The sequence below is a fragment of the Pipistrellus kuhlii genome, unplaced genomic scaffold (assembly GCF_014108245.1).
Source record: "Pipistrellus kuhlii isolate mPipKuh1 unplaced genomic scaffold, mPipKuh1.p scaffold_m20_p_14, whole genome shotgun sequence".
Lineage (NCBI taxonomy): Eukaryota > Metazoa > Chordata > Mammalia > Chiroptera > Vespertilionidae > Pipistrellus > Pipistrellus kuhlii.
Window position 1 is genome coordinate 41,031,208 of NW_023425449.1, and position 13,069 is coordinate 41,044,276.

Here is a 13,069-nt window from a genome sequence, read left to right on the forward strand (position 1 = left end):
TGAGTCAATATGGGAAGGAGTTTGTCACAACCTTCTAAGTGTCAGACTCTGTTCCAGGAGCTAGGGGACAGAGTCTGACACATAATAAATAAGACTGATATAGATTTTTTCAAGTCTTTTTTGCTATTTTAAATGAATTATTTGTCATTTTGGATAAACAGATGATGTCTTTTGTCAGAAATATATACTGAAAATCATTTTCTTCCAGTTTGTGGCTTGTGTTTGCGTGTTCTTCACCCCCCCCCCCCCCGCCTTTTCTTTTTCTTTTTGTCTTTATCCAGTTCCATTATTTGAGTGGCAGGGCACCCAGATGGGGTCATCCACTCAATAAACCCAGGGTTACAAAAGCTTGGCACAGTCTCTCCCAACCAAGCCCTGCATCACTGTGCATGGGCAGCTGCTCAGCTTTGCATCATTCAGCCATGCCAGGTGTAAGTGTCCATCTCAGGGCCCTCAGCGGATACTTCTGTGGGCACTGCTAGCTGCTGGAGGAGCACATAGGAGCCCATGCCCACTGCCCTCTCAGCCTCTTCCTGAGTGTAGGGCTCCACGCTCAGTTGCTTTAGCCTTTTCTGTGGTCTTTGGATCAGAAGTGGGTCTTCAGTTTGGCAGAATTGATGAAGAACCTCATGTAGGCCAGACAGCCATGCAGGTTGGGGTCAAGTTGGGCTCCCAGGACTGGCTGGGGCCATGAGGGAACCTGGGGCCACAGCTTGCGGTGCATCTCATCCAGATTAGACCATTGCTGCTAGCCTTCATCTGGTGGGCCAGGCAGTGCTTTTGGTGTGCATCCCTCTGCCTGAATGACCCATGGCTGGTGTCAGGGGAGGCTGTGGACCCAGGGCCCAGCTGGAAGCTCACATGTGTGTGCTTACATGTTCTTAATGGTCTGTTTTAATCTCGATGAACTCTAATTTACCTTTTCAAGTTTGTTTAGCACTTTTTCTGTCCTCCCTAAAAACATTTGCATACTCAAAGTTGAAAAGATATTTTCCATTATTATCTTCTAGAAGTTGTAGATTCTTATTTTTATGATAAATCTCAAATTAATTTTGAGTGTTTCTGAATGATAAAGGCTGTGTCATTTTCCACATATTTATACAGCTGAACAGATGTTTAACATATTCTGATGACAAGACTTTCATTTCCCCTATCAAATAGCCTTGACACCTCTGTCAAAAATTAAAAAAAAAAATTAAAAATAGGATTACTATAAGACCCAACAATTCTACTTCAGGAAATACATTCAAAAGAAATTAAAACACTATATGCGCCCCCACGTTAGTAGCAGTATCTATAATAATAAAAGCATAATATGCTAATTAACCAGATGTTCTTCTGGGTGACCTTCCGGAAGAAGCTGGGGCTGCAAGGGAAGCCAGGATTCCCCATGCCTGCTGGGGGCTGGAGGGAAGTCTGGGTCCTGGGTACCAGAGGGAAGCAGATGCCGGCAGCTGGGGGAAAGGTAGGCATACTCTAGCACAAATTTTATGCACCAGGCCTCTAGTTATTTATAATAGCCAAGATATGGAAATAACCTAAGTGTTCATCAATGGATGAATGGATAAAGAAGATGTAATGTGTGTGTGTGTGTGTGTGTGTGTGTGTGTGTGTGTGTATAATTCAGCCATAAAAAAAGAAAAATCCTGATGCTTACAACAAGGTGGATGGATCTTGAAGGCACTATGCTAAGTGAAATAAGTCAGACAGAAAAAGACAAATACTGTATGATTTAACCTAAATGATTAATCTTTAAAAATATAGATTAAAAACACCCAAACTCATAGGAAAAGCAATTACATTTGTGGTTGCCAGACATAAAAAATTGGTGGAGGAGGAATTGGATGAAGGTTGTCAAAAAGTAGAAACTTCCAATTATAAGTACCAGGGATATAATATACAACACTATGACTATAGTTAACACAGCTTACTGGCATTCCAGTGTGCAAATGTACCAAACTGGGTAACTGGACATCATAGCAAGAATCCTCCCTCCTACCTTTTCTTCCTTCTTTACTTTTGGTAGAATGAATGAGAAACAGATTCTCTGAGGTCTGCTTATTTGCATTGACATGAATGTGGAATTATTACATTTATTGTCATAAGAGAAGGAGGGTATTTTTATTGTTAATATTTTGTTTTAATGACAGAAAAATAAAAGGAGATGGGATGATCATGACCATGATAGTGGGTTGACATCTAACTAGCAAATAAATTGTTTGCAAGAAGATTTCTTTCTGGGCAAAAGGTAAGTGCATGGTATGCCCAGAGCAGGGAAAGGAGTCCTTCAGAGTGTCTGCCTGTAGCTTCAGGAACATCATGGAGCACTGTCCTGGACATCAGGCGTGTTTTTTCACCGAGGGCCCTACAAACAGTGAAGAGCTGGAGTGCCATGAGGAGACAAGGAGGGATGGCAGACTGGGAGGTACAAGGCTGTTTCTGCTGACTGCAGGGCTGAGGAACCAGTGAGGCAGGCCTTTGAGCAGAGGCCGCTTTGTAAGGGCCTGAGGAAGTCAGAGCTAAGGGCCAGTCATTTGACCATTAATGTTACAATGACCTTATTCATTTACTCACTTTAAATGTGTATTTAGAACAAGTGCTAGAGATACAATAGTGAGCAAGGCACTCTGCCTTTGCTAACCTAAAAAGTAAAAGGCCACTCAAAGGGAGAGTCAGCAAGCATCTACCGAGGTCAATAAGAATCGCTATTCGGGAATCATTACGTTCCACAGGTTTGAAGCATAGGACATGCAAGGCAGTTCCTCTGACATGGCAGCTTAGGCTTCATTTTAAAGGACTCCATTTATTATTTTTTGACACTTTCATGGGACTTACACTCTAGTAAAATGCCATTATTCAAACAAAATAAAAATTACTATGTAATTATAAAATGTGACCTGTACTATGAAGAAAAAGCAAAGTGTTTCATGAAAGCACAACAGGAGCTCCTGACTTAAGCTAGGTGGTCTGAAGAGAGGAAAATGCTGGAAGAATTTACAAAGGGGCATATTGGGCAGAGGGTGTGAACACACAGAAGTTGTCAAAAATGACTGCTAGGGCCCTAGCCTGGCGGCTCAGTTGGTTGGAGTGTCGTCCCGGGCACCAAAAAGTTGAGTTTTGATTCCAAGTCAGGGCACGTACTTAGGTGGTGGGTTTGATCACTAGTTGGGGCGGGTACAGGAGGGAACTGATCAATTTCTCTCTCTCCTCTCCTCTCCTCTCCTCTCCTCTCCTCTCCTCTCCTCTCCTCTTCTCTCCTCTCCTCTCCTCTCCCTCTTTCTCTCCCTCCTTCCTTTATTTCTAAAATCAATAAAAAATATTCTTATGTGAGGATTAAAGAAATGACTTCTAGTTTTCAAGAAGTGGACTATGGGTGGACAGCACCCAACACCATTAAAGTGCAATGGGCTGGCAACAGGCAGTAATGGTGTTTATAAATTAAAAAAAAAAAAAAAAAAAAAAAGCAGAGTGATGTGGCCTTTCCTTCATTCCTTCACTTGGGAAATATTTAATTCATGCTTGAAGGCATTAAGCACTTTGCTAGACATGCCTCCAATCAATGTCAAACCTTTCCTTTCACATTTTAGATTTCTTTTTATGCAAAATCTTTAGACTCAAATTAAAAAAAAAAGTACACTTGTAATAGTTACATCAGAAAGGCAGTTAAATGGTCTCTATCTAATTTTTGTCATAGGCAGTTAAATATCAGTGGAAGTACACGAAAACGAATACACAGAAACAGTTTCTTAAGTTTTTTGTTCTTTGCTTGTTTTTCAACTCTCTTTTGTTAGAAATCTTTTTGCTTTGTTTTAACATTAAAAAAAATCTGTTCAGTAAATGTGTTTGGGCATATTGATAGTCTCTATATATTTTTTTCAAATCTCTGAGATACTGTGAAATTCCAGACTTTTGAAAATCACTTTAATAAGTAGAATGTTTTTTCTTCTTGCAAATATACCCCTTAAATGTTTATTCTAGCATAAAAGCTTTCCCATGTTATCAAATAAACACCAGAAAATAATTTCAATGGAGAACAGAAATGCTTATACTTAGTCACATCCCCACCAATGAATAAATGTACTCAACAAATACTTCCTGAGTGGTCTCTATGGTACTCTTTGCTAGCTAAGTTACTTTTTAATTTTTTTTTTTTTACTGCCTTCAATTTAAAAATGTGATTGGAATTTTTTCTTTGAACTTATATATACACATATGTTAACTATATTTGCATATATACATATATAAAACTATGTAGTTATAGATACATTAGTTGTAAAGTCTTAAAATAATTATTATACAATATATGATTTTCATTGAAAATCCTATACAGTATAATGAGATATGCAAGCACTTTAATTTTAAAAAGTAATATAAGATTTATTGGCATATTATATAATAAATTACCTCACAAAAGTTTTACATCTACTTCCCCTGAATTAAATACACAATGCTAAAAAAAAAAGAAGAAAAACCATTGTGGGGGAAAAGCTAAATAAATGTTGATCATACTTTTGCCTCTGCCTGTGGTCATTGGTTCTGTGGGTGGGGAAACAGTAGCAGGCCTAAAAATCAGTTCTGAGTTCTGATTCTACTGCAGGTGCTGGTGAATGCTGGGGTAGTGGGTCTGGTTTCCAGTCACCATCACTGTCATTGTGACTTCATTGTGTTTCCGTCCTTATTGTGACTTCAGCCAAGAGTCCAGTCCACAAGGACCCAGAGAGATATGTAACTGGGCATAAACAGCCAGCCTGTAGAATCCTCTGTACCTGGTTTCCTAAAGTGGTTCCTAAGTCCTCCTCAGTACTTTTGTTACTCCATGTGAAGTAATAAAAAAGAATATTATTAAACAAAAAAGTAGTGCATATACATTGATGATAAAAGATATAGAGACAAAGTGGACATACAGGATAAATCAGGATTCCACTCTGCATTCTACCATATAACCAGAGTCCCAGATCTATGTCAACTCAATCCTTTATTGATTCTCTCCAAATCAGTCCTTTCTGTGAACTTCTCTCCATAGCTATTATAGAGATTTTCTTGTCCAGTAAAGTTATGAGATGCTTTGAACACAATTTGCCTTAGAGATTTAAAGAAATTATTCTCGCAATAAGTTATAAAGTGCTCGAAGAGACTCTTGTTTTGATGTATATTTACTTCAGTATCATATTTAGATGTTTAGCCCTGGATTTCCTAACCTATTTTCTGCAGAAGTATAGCTTTTTCAAGTTTCCTTTCCAAAGGAGAAAGAGATGTTCCAATAGCTAAGCGATCCATTTAGAGTAGAAACATAACACTGTGATCTTATCTAATAAAAGAGAAACATGCAAATTGACCATACCTCTGCTACACCCATATGCCATGCCCATCAGGCAATCAGGAGCAAGCACGCAAATTAACCCAACAAATATGGTGGCAGCCACAGAACTGGAAACAGCAGGATGCTTGGGTTGCCCCCAGCAATGAAGGAAGCCAAGCTTTCCACCTGCTCTGGCCAGCCCTAGCCGCTGCTCAAAGCTACAAAGTTTCAATTATGGAAGATAAATAAATACCAACAAAAATGGTGGCAGCCAGAGGCTTGGTTGCCCTGGCAATGGAGGAAGCCAGGCTTTCCATCTGCCCTGGCCTCTACTCAAGGCTACAAAGTTTTAATTATAGAAGATAAATAAATTCCAACAAAAATGGTAGCAGCTGGAGGCTTGGGTAGCCTCTGGCAATGGAGGAAGCCAAACTTTTGCCTGCCCTGGCCTGCCCTGGCCTCCACTTAAGACTACAAAGTTGCAATTATAGAAGATAAATAAATCCCAGATACCAGGGCCTCCACTTGGGGCGCCGGGGTGTGTGTCCAGCTTACCAACCATCACAGGCCCCTTACCCAGGCTGCCCCATGCCCCAAGGGAACTCCCACCCTGATCCAGGACACACTTCAGGGCAAACCAGCCAGCCCCCACCCATGCACCAGGCCTCTATCCTATCTAATATGCAACTTGACCATCACTCCAACACACAAGATGGCTGCCCTCATATGGACACAAGATAGCCATCACAAGATGGCCAGCAGGGAAGAGCAGTTGGGAGGAACAAAGCCTTCAAGGGAGGGCAGTTAGGGGAAATCAGGCTGGCATGGGAGCAGTTAGGCATCAATCAGGCTGGCAAGGGAGTGGTTAGGAGGTGATCAGGCTGGCAAGCAGAAGTAGTTAGGGGCAATCAGGAAGGAAGGCAGGCGAGCCATTGGGAGCCAGCAGTCCTGGATTGTGAGAGGAAGAGGGATATCTGACTGCCCATTTAGGCCTTTAGGATTGGGCTTAAACGGGCAGTCAGCCATGCCTTGTGGTGTCCCAGATTGGAGGGGTGGTACAGACTGGGATAAGGGACAACCCCCCCTTTCAATGCATAAACTTTGTGCACCAGGCCTGTAGAATTTAAGTTTACATGCATGTTTTTTTCTAAGAGTTTTCATTTGAGAAATGCTAGAAATATCAGAGACACAACAGAATAAGCTTGCAAAACATTCTTGAAGTTTTAATTAAGGGGGAAATTATAATGTATTGGATTTGAAAGTGAGTTATAATGCTCCACAGGGCTACAGAGCTGGATAAGAGATGACATAAAATGTAGCAAAGTGCAAACATCTTTGTATGGGTCACCCAGAAGTCACCTTTTAAAGGAAAACAAATAAAAAAGACTCTAGAAATAAGATAACACTAAGGAAATGATATGATGCATTTGTTTTCTAACAACACCATGAATCTATAACTGGTTGAACTTTGCTGAAGTTAGAAGATTATTTGTTAATAACTAGAAATATGTTTGTATAATTGCTCAGGTGGCATAAAGGTCAGAAAATTAGTTTCATTCCTTTCACCTCTGTTAATTGCCCTGAACCTTAGTTCCAAAGATCACATGTTGGCAATGTTTTTCAGTAACAAGGAAAGAAATTTTCCTGTTTTATTTGTAAATTTCCAACAAAAAGAAAACTCATTTCATAGTTTCTGCAGATAAGAAGAATACCTGGACACCTGTCTCTTGAAAGACAGGATAATGTACTGACACCTCTACTGGGGATGTGCCCGCAACCAAGGTACCTGCCCTTAACTGGAATTGAACCTGGGACCTTCCAGTTCACAGGCCGACGCTCTGTCCACTGAGCCAAACCGGTCTTGGCTGGGTCTACTTTTGTTCATCAGTTTATGTTGTTCATTAGATTCCACAAATGAGTGAGATCAGCAATACTTGTCTTTCTCTGACTGGCTTATTTTGCTTAGCATAATGCTCTCTAGGTCCAATCATGCTGTTGTAAATGGTAAGAATTCTTTCTTTTCACAGCTGCATAGTATAGAATATGCAGCTTATATTTTAAATACAGAGCTCATAGTCTTTGTCACGATTACAACATTGGATACACTCATCACCAGAATATGCTGTTTTACTTAGGTCAATCCAAATCAGCTGATTTCTCCTTCGCACATTTCTTTTATTTTTTTAAATTTTCAGGCATAGTATGTCCAAAGTGGGTGTTGCTTTAAAGTAACAGCTCAATATAAAGTCGGATGATGTTCATAACAACACGGACTTGGAAAAGAGCTGTGGCATGAAAAGCAATGCGGGATTTATGCAGACTCAAGATACAAATATAGCTGCCAAGAAAATAAATCGTTGAATACTGCTAAGCCCTAAATATGTTGTCTATCTCTGGTAAATAAGACTTGACTAACATCTCTTGCATGTTTCTAAAGTTCAATCGCCTCTGATTAAGATAGACAACACAGTATTTCAGGAATTACCTGGCCCTTTAGACAAAAGAATGGTATTTCTTATAAGTGGAAGTTTATCAAATGAAAAATCTGGAGCTCAATGACTAAGTCCCTATGTTCAATTATACTACCCGTGTTTCCCCGAAAATAAGACATCCTCTGAAAATAAGACCTAGTGCATGGAAAGATAAGACATCCCCTGAAAATAAGACCTAGCACAACTTTAGGAGAAAAAATTAATATAACACACTGTCTTATTTTTGGGGAAACAGGGTATGTGCAATTTCACTCCAGCCATCAATATGCTAAGAAAACATCACTATGCCTATATTATGTCACCATGGGCCAGGTGGGCAGAACCTTGGGCAATAAAATGAGAAATCACAAGCATGAAATACATTTGCTTCCCCACTGTAACAAAGCTCAATAGGCAAATTTTAATTGTACATTTCCCATTTAGCTAAACTATTTTCCCCTTCACCTTGGCAAATCCTTTGAATTCCACAGTCTCTGCGAAGAGTGCTACATTCTATTCATGCCACAGGCTCCTTTTGCTATTTAGCCTTTGAAGGACAAACATCGTGTCTTGGGAAAGGCTTAAGTTCCACTCAGCCCACAAACACAAACATTTATTGAGTTCTTGCCAGAGCTCATGATGTTACCTGTCATCTGGGCTCTGGGGAGGGGGACCAACTGGAGAGAAAGCACAAGAACCTGGCGAACGGTCACCTGGAGACCTAGAGACACATCATGGCTATCCCATGTATGTTCAAGCCACTCCCCTGCTGGACTGTTTTCTCTTCCCAGGTCTCAGGGATGAGGCAACCTCTGTTCACCCTCAGGCCCTTAGACCCCAGCTCTTAGGGCTGTCAGGACCTGGGCTGTCCTTTCCCCAAATGCCTAGAGAATACAGCTCCTCTCTCTCCTCATCAACCTGCCTTGAAAATCAAAACTCTATACTGAGAGCTTCTATCACCTTACTGGATCTAATTCCAGCCAGGAGGCATGTTTTCTGAATAATAGAGGCCTGGTGCATGAAATTCATGTACAGGGCCAGGGGGCGGGTGTCCCTCAGCCCAGCCAGCACCCTCTACAATCTGGGACCCCTCGAGGGATGTCCAACTGCCCATTTTGACCTGATACCGGTGGGATCGGGCCTAAACCGGCAGTCAGACATTCCTCTCACAATCCAGGACTGCTGGCTCCCAACTGCTCCTCTGCCTGCCTTCCTGATTGGCCCTAACGGCTTCTGCTTGCCAGGCTGATTACTCCCTAACCATTCACATGCCAGCCTAATTGATGTCTAACTAGTCCCCTTCCAGCCTGTTTGCTCCCAACTTCCCCCCTCTGCTGGCCTGGTCACCCCTAACTGCCCTCCTCTGCAGGATTGATCACCTCCAACTGCCCTCCCTTGCAGGCCTGGTCCCTCTCCTCTGCCCTCCCTTGCAGGCCTGGTGCCCCCCAACTATCCTCCCCTGCTGGCCATCTTGGGGTGGCTATCTTGTGTTCACATGGGGGCAGGATCTTTGATCACATGGGGGCAGCTATTGTGTGTTGGAGTGATGGTCAATCTATTTATTACTCTTTTATTAGATAGGATAGAGGCCTGGTGCATGGGTGGGGGCCAGCTGGTTTGCCCTGAAGAGAGTCCCAGATCAGGGTGGGGTTCCTTTGGGGAATGGGGTGGCCCGGGGGAGGGTGCTTATGGTGGTTTGAAAGCCAGCACACTCCCTGGTGACTCAAGCAGAGGCCCTGGTGTCTGAAATTTATTTATCTTCTACAATTGAAACTTTGTAGCCTGGAGCAGAGCCAAGCCTCCTGCTTGCTTTGTGGCTGGCAGCCATTTCTGTTTGGATTTGTTTCCCTTCTATAATTGAAACTTTGTAGGTTTGAGTAGAGACCTAGGCTGGCAAGGGCAGGCAGAAAGTGGCTTTCTCAGTTGCCTGGGAAACCCAAGCCTCCTTCCTGCTCTCTCTGGCTGTAGCTATATTGGTTGGGTTTATTTGCATACTCAATCTGATGGTCTGGTGGGCATGGTTGGTGGGTGTGGCTTGTGGGTAGAGTGGAGTGATGGTTAATTTGCATATTGCTCTTTTATTAGGTAGGATTCCAAGTGGGTCTTTTCATTTTAAGGAAAGAGATGAATAGACCAAATATCCTGTAAGTCTGCCCGCTTCAATTGTCAGGACGATGCTCCCTGCACTCTCTGTAAAGAAGACTTTGGCTTCAGATGAACCTACTCAGCAGGGTGCCAGGCAAATGTCCAGGGGAGGCAACCCAGCTCACAGAGCTTAAGGCTGGGCAGGGCCTACGAGTTTCTAAAGGTGAAGACAGAGGTGGCAGCACTGGGTTTAGGGTGTGAACAGCCTTTCTAATTTGAAGTGAGCATCACCTGTGATGACACCATACTCACACATTGTCCTGGATGATAAGAAAAGTTCTTTCCTGGTACCAGGGGGAGCGGGCAGGGCATGGGGGTGGAGATTGCAAAGAACATGGCCTCTCCCTGCCTTCTGGCCACTCATTAAGCGCACAAAAGTACACAAACACATGAGCAAATCAGTTCAAGTCTGAGTGACTTAGGAGAACATTCCAAAGAATATGTAACTGCTCACCGAAAGCCTTCCAGTGTGTAAAACTACCAGCTGGATAAGACGCCCATCCCATAAAGTGAAGATTGGGAGGAGAAGTAAATAATGGCCACATTTTACTAAATGGTTCAAAAAAATTCTTGTTGAACTGATTGTATTACACAAAAATAAACACATCAACTCTATGACTATGCATGATGGGTTTTATTTTATGTTCCCCTTACTGGAATCTGAGTTCTGGACCCAACAAATAGACCTTTATGAAATAGTGATCCACACCCTTTGTGGTTGAATAAGAGCAATGGTTATAAATAATTTCCATTTTATAGTTGTAGTCCTTTCCCCTCCTCCCACGCCCCCCCCAAAAAAAACCCTAAATGTGAATTTTCCAGTATTTCTTCTGTTGCAGAGTAGAAAATGTATATTTGAGTGCACAGGCATTTAAACACCACCAACAGATTTCATGCCTGGTGGCAATGATTTAGCTGTTACCAAAAGACATGACGTAGTATTTGAAGGATAAACTATGACTATTTTCTTGAGCAATCTCCCCTAACCACGTATGCCATTGAGAGGGACTGAGTTTTGAGAAAATAATCTATTAATTAATTAAAATTATATAAATTGGATTGTTAACTGACTGCAACATAAACAGGCTTCTAAAGTAACAACAGAGTGGTTCATTTTTTTGAGGGTCTGTTTTTTATGGCAAAATAACCTATCTGTGCTCTTTCTGCTATTTTCTCTACCCTTATTGCTGAGTCCAGGAGACGAAGGTCAGTAGAGAAAGAAGTGCAGAAGGTAACAAGTGCAGAAAATGTCTCGAACTGAAGAAGAAAGAACATGGGACAAAAAGCATTTACCACAAGCTTGAAAACAGGGAGAGTGGGAGGAGTGGCAAAGGAACAAACGTTTTCTGCTCATGTTCCGACAGAGGGATGGTCTGAGAAGGGCCTTCTCCGGCCAGGTTCTCCATGCTTGTTATTTTGGCTCTGTCCACAGAAAACAAAACTTCAAAAGAAAGAGAAAATATAATAAAGAAGACATTTTTAGAATAATTGAAAGATGCCTTTATACCTTGGCTGATGTTTATAAGCCATTTTGTAAAGTGCTGATTTCATCTAGAATATAGATTCTTTGAAAAATCTTCAATATTGCTCATCTCTCTTATTCATGTTAAAACTTGTTTTTTTTAAATTTCAGCTTTATTAAGTAACAATTTATGAATAAAATAATAAGACATTTAAAGTGTACATTGTAATTTGTTTTTTTAAGTAAATGAAGTAGTTTGATATATGTGTATGTTGTAAAAGGATTCCCCCCACCTTAACATATCCATCATCTCAGATTTTTATTTTTTTATTTTTGATGAAAATAGTTAAGTTCTACTCTTTTAGCAAATTTCAATTATACAATACAGTGTTGTCAACTGTAGTCACCATATTATACTTAGATCCTCAGACCCTCTTTACATTATAGCTGAGCATTTATACCCTTTTAGCAACCTCTCTCTATTTCCCCTACTTTCCTGAAACCATTTTTTACCTCCTGTTTTTTATGACAAACTCAAGTATTTTTAAAAAAAATATGTTTTATTGATTCTTTTACAGAGAGGAAGGGAGAAGGATAGAGAGTCAGAAACATCGATGAGAGAGAAACATCAATCAGCTGCTTCCTGCATACCTCCTCCTGGGATATGCCCACAACCAAGGTACATGCCCTTGACCAGAATCGAACCTGGGACTCTTCAATCCACAGGCTGATGCTCTATCCACTGAGCAAAACCAGCCAGGGCTCAAGTCTTAAAATGGAAGGAAATGACCACATGAGACACAAACAAATTAAATGGTTGTTTTGAGACAAAGTATCTACAAGAAGCAGTTATGTTTAGAGACTTCATATTGTTAATGAAATAGAAAGTTCTGTTTACAATAATATACCACTCCAACATTAGTTTTTGTGTGTGTGCATGTTTTTGTTTGTTTGCATGTGTGTGTGTGTGTGTGTGTGTGTGTGTGTGTGTGTTTAATAGTCAGTCTTTATTTGACATTTTAAACCCTGTAAATTTGGGATGGGCTGGTAAATGTAATCCACCAACTAAAACTGGACTACAATAATATAAACATAGCATTGTGTTTAGAAGTCGTAGAGCCACTTCCCTTGTTTATTCCAGTGTAACCCGTTGTCTTTTTCAGCTGACATATTGTAACAAATTGATCTTCTCACAGTGGAATTTCCATTTCCAAGCTGTGAATGTTTTCTCTGGTGGATTACCCTAGAGATCATTGTTTCTCCTCAAAATTCTGCCCACCTCAGCTCCCTGACACCACTTGCCCACCATGAAGAGCATCCTTGCATTAAGAGACTGTGTCCCCACATTGCTGCTTTTTAGTGTGAAATCCCTTCCGGGGCATGTTCTCACTATTGCTCTGGGAAATGACACTAATGTAAATTAATTACCATCATAAAATATCAATAAACAAGTGCTGCCAGTTTGTGGAAAAAAGGAAACCCTAGTGCAGACTGGAAATGCAGACGTGTGCAGCCTCTGTGGAGAACAGTATAGAGTTTTCTCAAAAACTTAAATATGGAACTGCTTTTTGGCCCAGTGTTCTCACTTCCAGGAATATATCCTAAGAATCCTGAAACACCAATCAGAAAACATATATGCACCCCTGTGTTCATAGCAGCTTAGTTATTCAATAGCTAAGATCTGGAAACAGC

At 41.1% G+C, this 13,069-nt stretch overlaps 1 pseudogene; it reads right to left on the reverse strand.

Moving 5' to 3' along the window:
* Positions 1 to 356: 356 nt before the first annotated feature.
* On the reverse strand, positions 357 to 11,321 carry LOC118718586 (annotated as a pseudogene).
* Positions 11,322 to 13,069: the final 1,748 nt, after the last annotated feature.